Source organism: Vulpes vulpes, chromosome 3 (genome assembly GCF_048418805.1).
Source record: "Vulpes vulpes isolate BD-2025 chromosome 3, VulVul3, whole genome shotgun sequence".
Taxonomy (NCBI): domain Eukaryota; kingdom Metazoa; phylum Chordata; class Mammalia; order Carnivora; family Canidae; genus Vulpes; species Vulpes vulpes.
Genome location: NC_132782.1, coordinates 53,333,489 through 53,349,243, shown reverse-complemented (window position 1 = coordinate 53,349,243; position 15,755 = coordinate 53,333,489). Strand labels below are relative to the sequence as shown.

The 15,755-nt window shown below is 45.2% G+C and overlaps 2 long non-coding RNA genes across 2 annotated transcripts in view; one reads left to right on the top strand and one right to left on the bottom strand.

Moving 5' to 3' along the window:
- The window catches only part of LOC112926306 (uncharacterized), a 102,435-nt gene that overhangs the window by 8,139 nt on the left and 78,541 nt on the right, over positions 1–15,755 (bottom strand). The gene's annotated exons all lie outside the window — the stretch shown is intronic.
- On the top strand, positions 1,720–12,741 carry LOC140598216 (uncharacterized). Its single transcript, XR_012000414.1, has 2 exons — positions 1,720–1,851; positions 9,629–12,741. It is a non-coding gene; the product is annotated as an uncharacterized lncRNA (long non-coding RNA).

The following is a 15,755-nucleotide window of genomic DNA, read 5'->3' as shown; positions in this document are numbered from 1 at the left end:
TAACCTCACAGAGATTCTTTCTTTAGCCCTAGCAACCTATGTGCCAGATGCCCCTTAGAGACTTCCTCATCTGGCACCTGAACTCAGAATTCAGGCTCTGTATGATTTGTTTTCTATAAGATCATGCAGGGGATGGTACTTAAATCTCATTCCAGAGAGTGTACTCAGGCAGCTTCGGCACATCGTCATGAAGGGCTGGGCTCCACGACATCAGAGATCACTCCATGGACACCAGGATCAGGTGAGGTCTGACATCTAGAATCAGCTTCAGCGTCCCAAGCCAGCCAGCCGGGGATAGCAAGTAGCCTTCGAGAATTTTGATTGAACAGGCCTGCCTCTTTCTGAATCAGCTATGCGCACTGGAAGAGAAAAGTCCTTATGGAAAGGCTGCAGAGGAGATTTGCTCATATGGCATTTCTCTGAATTGAAGACTGAACCTCAGCGATGATTGAAGTGGTGGTAAAAATTAAAAGGTATAGGGAGAGTCCTGCTTCATGTCACGGGACCCTCCGCATCATCTAAATCCAATATTTGAAACTCACTTTTTAGAGTCCAGAAAATCTCTCACCATAAATTGCTCACATATGAGCATTTAAACAGGAAGCAATCAATTCACGCTCATCAAATTGAGCTCATCACGCTCAATTCACAAATTCAAAATGAACTCCACCTACTGCAGGGTCAAGAGAGCAGTCAGTGCCCACTATGACTGGCCCCAACAGCACTTGAAATCCTGGGATCTAGGTGGCCATGTGGAAAGCTGGGCCTCCAGACGACCCTGGGAAGGGGAATGTGAACCACCTCCCCACCCCCCCACCCCGCCACAGCTCTGCTTAGGGAAGGAGCACTTTCTAGGAAGTAGAAAAGGATGCCTCTGCCTCCAGTCCCTCCTGCACCTGCCATCAGGTCCCTCCTACGCCCACTGTGAGGTCTCGCTGAGTGAATCACAGCAGGGGTCACAGCTCTCTGAGGCTTGGACCTTCGGTGGCTGCTGGCTCTCTTGCACTTGAATCTCCTCTTCCCTCTGGCATCCAGAGCCTCTAGACGCTGGTGCTAAGCCATCTTCCAACCTTAGCTCCCTCCTGTCCCAGCTCTACACCCCTAGCCGTGCCCATCTCTCCACAGGCACCCAGCAAGGCCCCAGCTTTCTCATCATCCTGGGCTGGCTCTTGCCAGCCACTCCCCCATTTTCCAAATGTCACTCTATCAACTCAGCTTTGCTTCGCCCCAAGTGCCATCTCTTTGATAAGACATTTTCTGGTCCACTGTTCTCTGTGTACACCTCGTCAAGAGGACTGTCTCTCTTGCCTCCACCCTAAGAGCATCTTTTCTGTGTTTTTGCCGTGACTTATTACTTTCTCCAGATTTGTTCATCGTGTGCTTCATAGAGCTTTGCCCTGGACAGCACCCTCGGTGGTGGGGGCGGGGGTGCTTGTGGCTGACACGCAAGGGGTCACCTGTAGATGCTGGAGACTTACTTGAGGGAGCAAGTTCATGGTCACTAGGAGAGCACCGCCAGGCTGAAGGTTGGCCACATTTCTTCCAGATGCAGAGCTGGCCTGGCTGACCTGTTTCCTTGTAACTCCAGGGTTTCGTGTATCTAGGAGTCTATGAATAGGCAAAGCAAAAGGCCACACTAAGCATCTTTTCTGCTCCTACCATAATCTCGGGTTCAGGGACATCCCTTAGGGACCAGTGCTTTAAGTCAGCCCTCATGGCATGCTGTGGGAAGGCGCTCCGTCCAGGAGCTGACTAATGCTGACAGTCTCTTCTGTTGTTGCTTTCTGGGCTGCCTGTGTTTTTCCTCTGGCTCTGCTGCGACTCTCAGGCCCTCTGGCCTGCCGGACACAGGTAAGGAGTCCAAAGAGAGTCGCCTGTCCCCTGGGGGTGCCCTAGCAGCTCTTGCCCTCCAGGAGGGAGGTAGAAAAGGCCCCCCACGAGGCTTCCTCTTTGCCCCGGTCTCAGATCCTGCCTTTCTGCCCCGGACAGGGCCCAGGGCTGGGCGTCCTGTGGTCACAAGGAGGAGGAGAGGGACGAGGGTGCAGGGAAGGGAAAGAGGGCAAAGAGCGATCTCTTTACTCAAGCATCCTTCAGGGAACAGAGACGGAATTTGGCTTGAGCCTGCTTTCTGGGTAATCCGGCATCAAACAGCAATGAGGCCTGGGGCCTTGCCAAGTCTTTGTTTTGTTTTGTTTTTTTCCTTTCCTCCAATCAGCCCAGGGCAGTGGGGAGCGGGAGGGTGTGGTGGGGCAGGGGGGCCCGCAGGCCCTGGGGGCCGGGGGACCGCTGAGCCCGCAGGAGCGGCCCCTCGAGCCCTCCCCGCCGCGCAGGGGCGGGTGGCACCCGGGCCCAGCACCACAAGGGCAGCTCTGTCCTGTGGGCACAGGGCTCCGTCCCAGCCCCACTGGCGCAGGGAGAACAACATTTCCTTATAAGGCCCCGCGCGCCTTGCCAAGGCTGGACGCTCCGACAGACTGTAGCTTTCCATTCTCCTTGCCCGGCTCCACTCAAGGCCCTGAATGTAGCCCTTGTTGTCAGGCCCCTCCTCTGCTCGGCGGCCCCCACCCCACCCACTTCCACTCCCTGCCAGGGCCGGCCCCACCGAACAGGATAAACAGCCCGAGGCCTCTCCCACGCAGGCCTGCCTCAGCTCAGGCCGGCTGGAGGCAGCACAGGGTAGCAGAAGGAGCCCCGGGCCCCAGGCTCAGAGGCCCTGCAGGCCCCTCGCCGGCGGGGCCACAGCCCAGGTCCTGACTCCTGCAGGCCCGTCCCCTCGGCCTGGGAAGCACCCATGCCAGCCGCCACAGGGTCTGAATTCTTTGCATTGCATTCAAAGCCCTTTTGAGTCAGGCTACCTTGGCAGCTCCCCCGGAGCCAGGTCCCCCAGACTCCTCCCCTCGCCCCCTGGCCCCCTGCACCGTGTTGGCTCGGTGCAGAGGGAATGACCCTGTTCCATCCTTCCCAGAAAAGAGGAGTCCTTTCTTTCTCTTCCCAGGTCCTGTGCACCACTCTTAAAGGCTTTCCGTTTGGCAATTACAATGATTTGTTTACTCGCCTTTCCCTTTATCTGATGATAAGCTCCTTGAGGCTCAAATGGTCTCTACTTCCTCTTTATATTCCTGAGCTCTCTCCCACACCAGGCTGCGTGCAAGGTCATTGTGTGGACGCCTGCATGTACCGTGTTGGGCAAGCTCAAAAGAGACAACCGATGTGCAGAGACTTCGTAATCAATAAGGTGTGGAGGTGTGGTGTGCCTGTATCACGCTACCTTCTACCCCAAATCCTCCTCTTTATTATCCCAGCATAACCCCTTTCCCTGTCTACCCCGTTCCACATCCTGAATTCCGTGCTCACCGTAACTCCTCTGGGTCTTAACATCTGTCACGAAGACGTGACTGCCTCTCCATGCCAGTGTCAGGCCTAGAAGGGCCTTGGGAAATTATCCAATGGTTTCTACACTAACATCTACACGGATGTCACCTGGCCACACAAATGGATTAAGTGAAGGGGATCCGAGCCCTGGACCCCACTTCTTTCACCATTTATACATGCTAGGTGCCCACGGCATTCTCAGAAAAAGGAATCCAGTAGCCTTAGAAGTTAGAAGTACCCTGATTAATCCAATCTCAACATTCAACAGCTGAAGAAACAGACTTCCCTAAAAGAAAAGTGGCTTTCCTGACATCACATGAGTCACACACCTAATCCAGACCACACTTGGGGTCCCTAACTCTGGCCCACCAAAGCCCTCGCCCCCCTCATACGTGCCTACTTTGGGCAGACTGATGATGAAGGAAGCTACAAATCTTGTCAAGCTGAGTTCTTATAAGTCTGGGATGTGTCGCGTTCCAAATAAAGAATTTCAGTCTGAACCAGAACAAATCTTTCTGAAATGGAGATTCGGCAAATTTTCGGGTCAGTGATTTGCAAGCACAGCGCTGTGAAGTACTATAGTGAGACTCTATTCCCCATGATCCTAGCAACAATTTTAAAGAGAAAAATCTTATCCCAGGATGAAATACCCTGTTCTCCATCCACAACTCATTTTCTCAGAAATGGTGCTTGTAGAAGGAAGCCCACGGTTGATCACGGACTGCCTTCTAACACTGTTTGATACAGAGCCAAATTCAGGAAATAAGGTGGTCTGCCCTGGGCTCATCCAAGAAGACTGAGTTTCTTGAATACTAAAAAAAAAAAAAAAAAAAACCCTCACTATAATGAGGCTTCTCTTAGAAGATGCCCAGGGGTAGACACTGCCCAGAAGCAAAGTATACAAGGAATACTGGGGCCAGGGGATGGGAAACCAAGCTCTGCTCCCAACTGTACTGACTGTAAAACCGAGAGCAAGCCGGCTGTCTCTGTAGGGTCTTACTTTTGTCCCCCCAAAATGGGAGTAATGGTGTCTCCAAGATCATTTCCAAAGGCAATGAAAATTAGATCAATTACAATTATGAATATGAAAGTGCTTTATGAATGATAACAAAGAAACTATGTACCTAAATAAAGGCCAGTTATTAATAGGCAGTGGTTCTCCCCTTGAGGTTGTTCTTATGGGTAGAGAAGAGAAAATAACTTCCTTTTCCAGGATCCGGTAATGTTTGCTCCATCCTCCAGCTCCCTCATGGCCACTGGCAGCTACACTATTGCTGATCACTTTCCAGGAAATCAAGAGAGGGGTGGGGCTGCTCTTGCTAAGAAGTTGCTTCGAGAAGCTGGAAAGCAGACAAAGGGAGCCATTCTCTCACCCTGTGTATTCCCCTCCCCTTTCTTCCCAGGTACAAAGAGAAAGGTTTTGCCAAGTCTAGGCTCTGGACAAACTCTGGGTGAATTGGAGAAGTCATTTCTCTTCTCTGAGTCTCCATTTCTCTGTACTTAAAATGAAGAGGTAGGATAGAATGGTATTAAATTTAGGGGTAACAATGTAATTTATTGCCAGAAAAGAGAGACTTTTGAAAGTGAAGAAAATGTATTATTAATAATTATACCAGGATGACCACAGCAAATAGGACTACTCCAGGCAAACTGGATGTACGGATATTTTATTAAGGCTTGTTTCAACTTGCACTATTACCAGGAAAACAAAATGCCCTCAAGAAGAAGAAATTTCAGTTCCCTTGGTGTTGTCTTGGCCACATTGAACTTCTGACTAGTTCTACTGGTTGTTTTTACACTGTTCTCGGTCACCAAGGGCAAACTCAGTAGGAAGTCACATATATAAAAGAGCCTGCATGTCATAAAGCATTTCTATATCCTTTATTCTCCATGCAACAGCCTTATGAGGCAAGCATACAAAGATGTCAATCCCATTTTTAAAGAGCCCTGAAGAAAATCAAGGATTTGTTCAAGGTCGTAGCACAGAGGGAAGCAGAGCCTTGTCCTGGACTCTCGGCCCTGTGCTTGTTCCACTGGGGCCAGGTTAGGAAAAAGGGCACTTAATTTGCAAATACTGACTGGCGTTAGGTTGGCCACCTTCCATTCAAAAAGTTCCTTCTCTATCTATAACAGTGATACTGAAAGTGCAATAAAAATTTCAGACTGCCCCCTGCCCCAACATTCTAGAGCTTGAGATTTAAGAATCAGGTAATTTTTTTAAAATTTATTTATTAATGAGAGACACAGAGAGAGGGGGGCGGGGCGCAGAGACATAGGCAGAGGGAGAAGCAGGCTCCATGCAGGGAGCCCGTCATGGGACTCGATCCCAGGTCTCCAGGATCAGGCCCTGGGCCAAAGGCGGTGCTAAACCACTGAGCCACCCGGGCTGCCCAAGAATCAGCCAAATTTACAAATGAGAAATCCAAAGTCCAGAGAGAGGGAGTTGCTGCGATTACCCATCAAGACCTACATCCAAATGGAATTGAGATCCCTACGCTCCTCTTTTAGCATTCTTTCCATACTAACTAAACACAAATATGCTTAGGGAAGTAAATATAACTTAAGTCCCTTCACCACCTTCCACAACTCATGAGTTACCTTTAGGTTTTCTCATGTGGAAAATCGGAGGCTAGCCTTTGCTTCCTCTATCTTGGAGAAGTGAGACTTAAGAGTATATAAGTCTTGGGCATTGCATCAGCCGCTTATTTCCCTTCCCTGCATTTCCAGTGAAGATCAAATTAAAGGAAGCTTCTTCACGGGCAAAGCTTGCACAATTCAAAACATTTACCGGAGTCCTGAGGGCAAAACCAAAGGGAACTTGCCCTGTGGGGAAAAGGGCCTGGAAAATGAATAGGAGGCTTGGATTTGAATTCTGGCTCCGCTATGACTTTGCAGGACTACCTTGACCAAGTTATTTCCCCTCTCTGGGCCTCAGCTCTTCAGCTGAGAAATAAAAGAGTTGGATTAGGTAATGTCTAAACATCCTTCCAGCTCTAACAAGCTACAAGGATCCAAATTGTAAATGTACATGTTTTGGAAAGGAGGGCTGATCGAATTCTTTTCTGTCCATGAGCCTCAGAGGAGTCACTGCCCAGGAGAGGTTTTGTCATCACTTCTTGCTGGTGGGTATTTCCTGCCCCTTTGCCCTCTGCCCTTTGCTTCAGTGCTGATTAGCACAAGTAACTACTGGCGCCAGCTAAAGGTGGCAAAGGGACTAGTAACCCTCTCCAGTACCAACCAGGGGTGCTGAGTTAAATCAGATGTATTAGCCAAGTTGCCTAATTGGCTGGGTCCTCATAAATTAATACAGCTCTGGCAAACTTTGCTCAAGCCCGATCATTTCTTTCCTAATTTATTACCTGTGTTGAGATCATTGCTGCATATATTTCTCTAAGGAACTGTAACTACAAGGCAAAATAATGACTCCATGACATTCATTGATGTCACTGTTTGAGTCCAAGTGTCCCTGAAGATGGAGGAAACTTTCCGGAAGACAAGGCTTGTTTATGATACTGACAAGCGACAACACAGCTTGTGATTCTGAGCTGAAGGTCCAGAGCCAGGATGCCCATTCTGTCAGTCTTCCTTTTAAGTGGGAGGTGAAGCTGCTTGGAGTCAAATTCTCTGTTTCTACTTGCCTAGCACCTGCTCTCTTCTCAGACAGAAAGTTCTTATTCAGTGCAAAACCCATCCCATGTGTTATGTACAAGACACTCTTCCCACATAGCCAAAGAGGCAAGCATTTATCCTGGGGCTGGTCCCCATGGAAAGATGAAGACTACAATAAAGGTAAATATGAGACCGAAGCCATTCCAATTCCTCATAATGACGTTTCCACTTTCAGGAAGGATGATTACTTTTCCCTGTTGGGTTTACATAGTTGATAGGATGTAAGTCTTACAGGTGACTATCTGCCCATATATGGAGGGAGCTGGAGAGATGGAAACTTGATGATACCCTCTGAACCCCTGGATACCGCTAGGCCTAATGCAGGGCCACTCATAGGCTTTTTGATTACAAAGCTACTAAATCCCTTCTTTGGTTTAGACTGGTTTAACTTAGGGTTCTGTAATTTGCAACCAAAAGGAATCCTGACTCGTATTAGCTTTGTATTAAATTCTGCATAGAACCTTTTACTCTCAGAGCTAGAAGAACTACTAATGCATTCAAGTCCATTGTTTAGAAAAACTGAGAGAATCTGCTCATGGTTACTCAAGAAGTAACAGGACTAGATCTCTGAATCAGTCTAAAACATCCCTCAGAGGTCACTGAGTCCAATCTTCACGTTGACCCAAATGTCAGTTCTACAGTATGAAATGCAGAAAAGAACACGAACTCAAGCATCATTCTTTTCTTTTTTTTTTTTTTTTTATTTATTTATGATAGTCACAGAGAGAGAGAGAGAAGCAGAGACACAGGTGGAGGGAGAAGCAGGCTCCATGCACCGGGAGCCCGACGTGGGATTCGATCCCGGGTCTCCAGGATCGCGCCCTGGGCCAAAGGCAGGCGCCAAACCGCTGCGCCACCCAGGGATCCCCAAGCATCATTCTTTTCAAGAGTCTTAGGAATGCTGAAGCCTTGAGCCTCCCCAAAATGCTCTGACCCTACATTTGTGTATCCTTTAATTTTTTCATAGTACTTTTATTGCTATTACATTTCCAGAATGAAATGCCTAGCTTCAAACCTCCTCCACTGGTTACTTACAAATTGTATGAACGTGGACAGGTTACTTACAGCATTGTGCATCTATTTCTTCATCTCTGAAATGAAGATGGTAAAAATAGTGTTCACTTCATAGATCTAGTGTAAGCACTGGCCAAATTTAGGTAAAACATTCAGCCCAATGGCTGCCATACAGAGCTCAAGAACTGTGACTGTTACTATTAGCTTATGATTTTTGAAACAATACTAAAACAAGAGATCTAGATAAGAAAGTCAAGGACCAGAGAGTAAAAAGGACATGCCTAAGGCAACACAGTAGTTACTGAAAGAAGCCCCAACTTACATGATTCTTACTTTGTTCTTTTTTGGGATGGGGGAGCAGAGGGAGAGATAGAGAATCTTATGCAGACTCCCCACCCAGCATGTGAACTCATCATGCGGCTTGATATCATAACCCTGAGATCATGACCTGAGCCGAAATCAAGAGTCAGACACTTAACCCATTGAGCCACCCAGGCACCACTCATGCTTTAAATTGTATTCCATAAACCAGTTGGTCATTTCAGATTATGTTCACTTGTTCACGTATTCATTGATTCTTCTATCGTTGCTTCATGTGCTCATTAATTCAGCAAATATTTCCTGAGAACCATAGGTTCTTTCCAGCCTTAGGCAAAGGCAAGGGACTTCTTGTTTTTAGGTACCAGTTTCCTCAAGAAATTGGTCATGATATTTCTATCTCGGCTCCTTCCATAGCAAGCTCTTATTTGCAGTCCTGAGTACTACATGCGTGGAGGGTACAAGATGGGGTCATGTTGCATGCCTAGAGGGGTCCACAACCAAGTGAGAAGAACAAATACAAATGATGTGTACTTGCTCTACCATGCTGGAGTACAACACATGTCACTTGAACAATGTTTCTTAAATAAATTCGATGTGGCTCCCACATGCCAGGGTTGATAGGAAAGTTGACCTCTGGCATATTCTGAGGGGCTCTCTCCCTGCCCTCGGAGAGATGACCATGTATAAGAGCTTCAAATAGAGTTGCACACTGGTGGCCCTTGGGCCCAATGAAGCCTTGCAAGTGTTTTGTTTGGCCCACAATGTTGTTGTTTTTTTAATAATTAAGTCAACTTTTAACAGCTGGGAAGTTTCTCATTAAAAGTCAGGCTCCTCTTGAAAAAGCATAAGATCGAGCAATGCTGGCCTGGCATCTGTACAATGGCAACTGACATCTTAGAGCTTTACTTTTTCAGAGGGGATGCATTTTTCCCCAATTAGAGGTCAACCTTTGACTTTATCTTTAACTAGACTGTATGAATTCAGGGAAAATGTCCATCATGGCAGCTTTCCTGTCATGTGAATTTTTTTCCCCCAAATGTTTTTGGGGGAGTCTGAGAGAGGAACCGAATATTTTTTTGTAATAACCTGAAAAATACACTTTAGGTTTATAAATGTAAGTTTCTGGCCTTTAATTAGGTATTAATCTTAGCCTAGCCAGGGGCCAGCATGCTTTGATATTTCACTGGGAGAAATGTTTCATTTCCAGACCGAGACAAATCACTTACATATGTTATCTTCTTTTCCCCCAAAGGGCATTTGAATTTGTGACTCTGGATCTTACTGTGATGTACTAGTGACCTGGCTCTCTGAAGAAAAGTGTCCTGATGTGCAGAGTTTGCCACATTCCACGTGGAGGTATGCCAACCATGGCCAAATGCAAGAATGGTCTCCCAGTTGGCTAGCAACGTTTCTGCAATTTTAGGAATTGGCCAACTGGCTCTTCTGACCCAGTATAAGCAAACTCAGCACACTAGGTCTATCTAATTCCAGAATGTGGGAACATGAAAATGTTGTTACTTTCCTCTCTGAACTCTATGGAAGAATCAGAAGAAATAACGAAACATGAGCCATGCCTGCCTTGAGGAGAATTTTGGTCTAGTTCAAGAGACAAAGCTAACACCTTAAAAAAACTTGTTTTTCGAAAAGAATCAGTGCCTTCTCCAACATTTCTGCTTGAACATCCAATAAGAATATCAAACTCACTAAATCCAAAATAGGTTTTTTAGATTTCTTCTCCAAGCTGTACTGCATTTCCCCAATATCCTTATTTCAATAACTACTTCCACCCAGTTCTCACGCTAAAAGATAAGGAGTCACCCTTGATTCCTTCTTATTTCTCAACCCCCTTGTTCAACCCAGTCTTATATATCCACCTCCAAAATTTGTTATAAACCATTTACTGCCCTGCATCCCCCTGCAATAACTCCTGTCCAGCATCCGCCCCCCCTTTTTTTTACTTCTGCCCCAGGTTTCTAAGTTCTCCACTCTCTCTCACCACCCACCCATGCCAGTAAATTTTTCTTCTAAATCCCCTGGGCACTCCCTATGGTTAGCTCCTTCTCATTCTTCAGAGAGCTGTTTGCATGTCACCTCCTTACAGAAATCTTCTCCTCCTATCCTACCCTATCTAAAGTAGCTCCCTCCCTGACCAGCAATTCCCCATTCCATTGATCTCTTATTTAGCACATACTTTGTCTACTTGTTCATGCCTGCCCCTTCTTGACACACACAAATGTAACTTCTATGAGAATAGGAACCTCTAATGCCTTGGGGGTTTTTTGTTTGTTTTTCTTTTTTGGATTTAGTCGATTTTATTTACAGCTTCTTTTTTTTTTTTTTTTTTACATTTCAGAGCATTACACAATTACATTTTCCCATTTTCTGACCTGCAAACAGATACCTTAAATGGAAATATTTTTTAAAAATTATCAAATTAGGTACATCCAAAATGCAGTGATTACACATATGACAATTCACAAAGTGTAATTTACCAGGACGTATCTTAAGAATTTAGGAACAGCCAGTCAGGAGAAATCTGACCAAATTTAGCAATCCACTATTTACATATCCAAAGACAAACCTACCTAAACTCCCAAACCAGAAACTTGAAAGTTTTTGTTAAATCCCCATTGGACAAAAGAGAGTGATGCTTCAAACCTTTGCCAGCCTTACAAGTCTTAACCCCAAATACCGGGCTATTTCCCCAGTTTGCACCTGAATATTGTCAAACACCTAAGTATCAAAGCCTTGCGCCATTATGCACATAGAAAGGCTAAGTGTTCATTAATTAAAAAACAAGTAGTCATTAAATATCCATACTAGGTCCCTAATGCCTTGTTTTTACTTTATGTCTTCTGCCTAGCATAGTGCTTGACACATAGTAGGCATTAAATAAATATTTGTTAAGTGGATAGATTAATAAGCAAATAAATGAATCAAAGAGGGGAGGTGAGAAGATTGACATTTCAAAATTCCCTTTTGGCTCTAACATTTTGGGAATCAGTGGACTTATGATTGTAATTTTGTACCTTCTGATGTGGGCCAGCTCTTGAAGTAGAGCAGAAGTTAGTGAGGAGGCAGATAAATAAAGGCACCAGCAATCAGCAGTAGTCAGAGGTGACTCCCTGGAAGAAATGGTAGATACACGGGGCTTTTCCAGCCTTCATAATTATACAAAAAAAAAGAAAGAAAATCTGTCACTTTACAAAAATTTCACCTTAATCTTTAGTTTGATTGTCGTCAAGTACTCTATTTCAAATGTGACCATATTTATAAAAACTTGATGGACACACTTTTCAGGAACATCTAGTTTCTAAACTGTCATGTCCTTAAGTATGTGTGTGTGTGTGTGTGTGTGTGTTTATTTGGTTTAATTTGACACAGATAAGAACACGCAGAATTTGCCCAGAGGCCTGAAGACTCGACCCCCCTAGCTGGCTTGATATCTGAAGGAAGGATCTGTTCCACACCTCAGAGAAGACCCACTTAGGACAGGAAGTGAGTCATCTGTGTTCCACAGAGGACCTATCACAGTTTGGATTATACTAAATGTGAAACAGATTAAACTGGAACGAAATCATGACATATTTGCTCCCTCCCACACTGTGGGATATCTCATAACCTCCTGGTACTTTACCCTGATACTTTCAAGGCTGGAAAGGTCTTTAGAAATCACCTGTCTGACCCTTTTAGTCCATGGAGGTAAACTGAGGCCCAGAGAAAGGGGTGCCTTGTCCAAGTTCACACAGCATATTTAGAGTAGAGCCAGCATCAGATTCCTGTCCTGAATTCCTGTCAAATGTCTTATAGAAATGTATACAGACAAGCCGGTGTTGTTGTTGTTGTTGTTGTTGTTGTTGTTTTTTAGAGATTGAAAGAGCCAAAACACATGAGTGGTGGAAGGGGTTGGGGAGGGGCAGAGGGAGAGAGAGAATTCCAAGCAGGCTCTGTGCCCAATGCAGAACCCCACACAGGGCTCAAACTCATGGCCCTGAGATCATGACCTGAGCAGAAACCAAGAGTCAGATGTCTAACTGACTGAGCCACCCCAGCACCTCAATTCAAGCTGCGCTTTTAAAGAGAAAGCCTATTGCAGTCTTTGGTTTAACCATTACTAGTAACTTGATGAACTATCTGTTGACTATTTGTAATTGAAAAATAAAATGGTACCTAGTGACCTCTAGTCATATTGGGGTCCTGAGACATCCCAAAGGAATCTGACCAAAAACATTAAAAGAAGTCTTCATATGATGAAATATAAAACAATACACACAAATTTATAACAGGAGATAAATGTTAGTTTAACTCTCAGCAAAGAACTATGTCATTTTAAAAAACAACAAAAAGAACCAATTCTTTTCATTTTAATCTCTGTAGTGGTGATTTAGAGACCATCTCTTGCAGTTTCATCACATTTGTTGGAGATGTGAAAGCCATGGAAGGACACACGCCAACCTGTTGAACTGTTACACATGAACTCGCAGAAACTGCGGAGTATCTATAATCTGAAGAAGAGAGAACGGAGCTTGTGTGAGTTTTTTCATCTGTCAGATGAGCAGTTGGAGTTTCAGGACACATACACTTAAGCATCTTGGTACCTGACAGGCAGACAGGAATCGCTTATTCAGCCCTTATATTTAGTCTGAAAAGATGCCTCCTGGCTCTCTCACACTGCAGGAAGAATTGAAAACACAAGCTCAAAAAAAAAAAAAAAAAAAAAAAAAAGGAAAAATAAACACAAGCTCACTCTTCACAGTCCCCCAAAACTCACCCTCCTGGATCCATCTTTCACCACATCCCCAGCACCCATGGGCCCCTGGTGTCATAGAGAGAGCCCTGAGCCTGGAATCAGGAGCCCATCCACAAACTCAAATGTGAATCAGCATCAGAACCTCAGACCGGTGTTTCTCACACTTGAGGTGTCTAGGAATTGCCTGGGGTGCTTTCTGAAATGTGGACTCCTGGGCCTACTTCCAGAGCATCTAATCTCGTAAGTCTGGGATTGCTCCCAAGAATCAAAATTTTAACCAGCACTCCTAGCTGATCCTGATACTAGAGGTGGAGCAAACATACCAACACCCTGCCAGCTGCAAGAAAATCTTCCTCTGTTCTCTGAGCCGTAATTCCCCTTGTGTGGAATGAGGACGCTGAACAAGCATCATGCCCAAGATCTCTTCCTGGTTTAGACAATGGAGATCTTATGACTCGGGAACCAGCTGGGCTCCTGCCTTGTTTTGGGTTACCCCAGTAGTCCAAACGGGCTCCATGCTTACACAGCATTTAACTCAGTACAGGTGTTCATTCACACTGAGCATAGTGTGAACCGTGAAGGGGTTCAGGGGCTCCCTGCTACTTCCTCCCCACCATGCCATCCACAGTGCGCTCTCTGTGACTCACTCCCTTCATGACTGCAGACCCTCAGATGGTACCTCCCCACCACACCATCTATCCTCAGGCAGGAATGTCTAGGAAGTGCCTAGCTCTCTATACCCCCTTTCTTGCCTTGGATCTAGAGCCCATCGCACCCACCCCCTCAAACCCACTACGAAGGATGATGCTCCAGATTAACCAAACTGAATGACACAGAAAAAACAAAAATCGAAAAGAGAGTGATTTCTTTAAAGACAAGGGATGCTAGGCAGAGGAGATTTGGTTTTTTCTTTAAGGTATTCTAATGACTCCCTAAAGCCAGTACAGAATTTCTTTAACATTTGTAAACCTTCAAGACTGAGGACACAACTGTCATAGTTTGGCCCCAGAAAGAGGTTGTTCCCAGCCTCTGGCTCTCCTAGGCAATGGATCTTCTAGTTCTTTCTAATACCCTGAAGCTATGACACTCCCTGGCCATAGCTTCTCCTACCTATAATTGTAAGTTCTTCCCCACTGGGCTCAGGTATACTCACCAGACCCTCCCTAAGGTCAAAAGACTTCCACAATCACCTAATTACTTCTACATCTTAACTCTGGATCCTTCTTTTAACCCACTGAGCCATCCACGTGCCCCATTGGACCCTTCTTTTGAAGATCTCTTGAGTCTTGCATTTTAAGTTCCAGTAAGTTACTCAGCTTTGTTTGTTCATCTTCTCTCAACACTTTACTCCCATACACTTTCAGGTGTAGGTGGTAAAGCTCTTGACCGGAGCATAGAGCTCAAAAAGAGCACAGTCAAGTCAAGTTTATTTAGCTCTTATCTGCTAAGAGTATACACTAGCCCTCCAATCTCAGGTAGAATTATTTATGATATGGTCTATCTATTTATCTATCTACATATAATATGACATGTTTTAAGGGGAAAAAAATCTAGAAATTAGGGTTAAAATGAATCAGCATTGTTAATAATTAACCCTGGGGTTAAATGGGGGTATACCAGAAATTCACCTTCATTTCCATTGTTTATGAGTCAAGGAGCTTCTAGTCAACAAGAGATATCCAGTGTTCCCAAACTGAGCTGATATAATATCAAAAGGAAAAAACAAAACAAAACAAAACAAAACAAAACAAACAAAACTGGACATGTTCATCAGCTTCTTTGGCTTTAACATTAATTAGTAAATGGACGCTTTCTGTTTGACTTTTTGAAACTGAAAATTTTTTGTTTTTTTTTTTTAAGATTTTACCTATTTATTTATTCATGAGAGACACACACAGAGAGAGAGAGAGAGAGAGAGGCAGAAACGCAGGCAGACAAAGAAGCAGGCTCCATGCAAGAAGCCCAATGAGAGACTCGATCCTGAGTCTCCAGGATCATGCCCTGGGCTGAAGGTGGCACCAAACCGCTGAGCCACCCGGGCTGCCCAAAACTGAAAATGTTTTAAAGACACACTTTGTTGGTTTTGCCATGGACATCAATTTTCCTTCTTTCGGTCACAGCACCACTCCATTTCCTTCAGCAACACCATTCACCATCCCAGTTCCTAGACCTTTGCCAGCTCCAGGGGTAGGCTTAGACCAAAGTCAACCAGAGACCACCTCCCTTTCAGCCACCTAAATTGTTAACTGACACTGACCTTTGAGAGATAAGCCCAGTACTCTTGAAAAAGTTAGAGAATAAATGGGTCTTCATGTACCCTTGGGTTGCCACCAGTCATATGGCTGCCACATGGAGAGTGCCTGAGCATAGCTCCAAAAAAGAGGGAAGCAAAGATGAGAGATGAGGAGCAGAAGTGACAAATGCTCAAGTCCCTTGGTTGTCAAACCAGAATCAAGCTCTTTCCCCAGTAATTACCACCCCCCCCTTTATTTTTGCTTTAGTCTGAGTTGGGCTTTTTGTCACTTGCCACCAAATGACTCTACTTCCTTCTCACCCCCTTACTACCTAAATAGATCTCTGGGCTCCAGAAATCCCTGGTTGGGAATCATTAACCAACTACCAAGGAGAT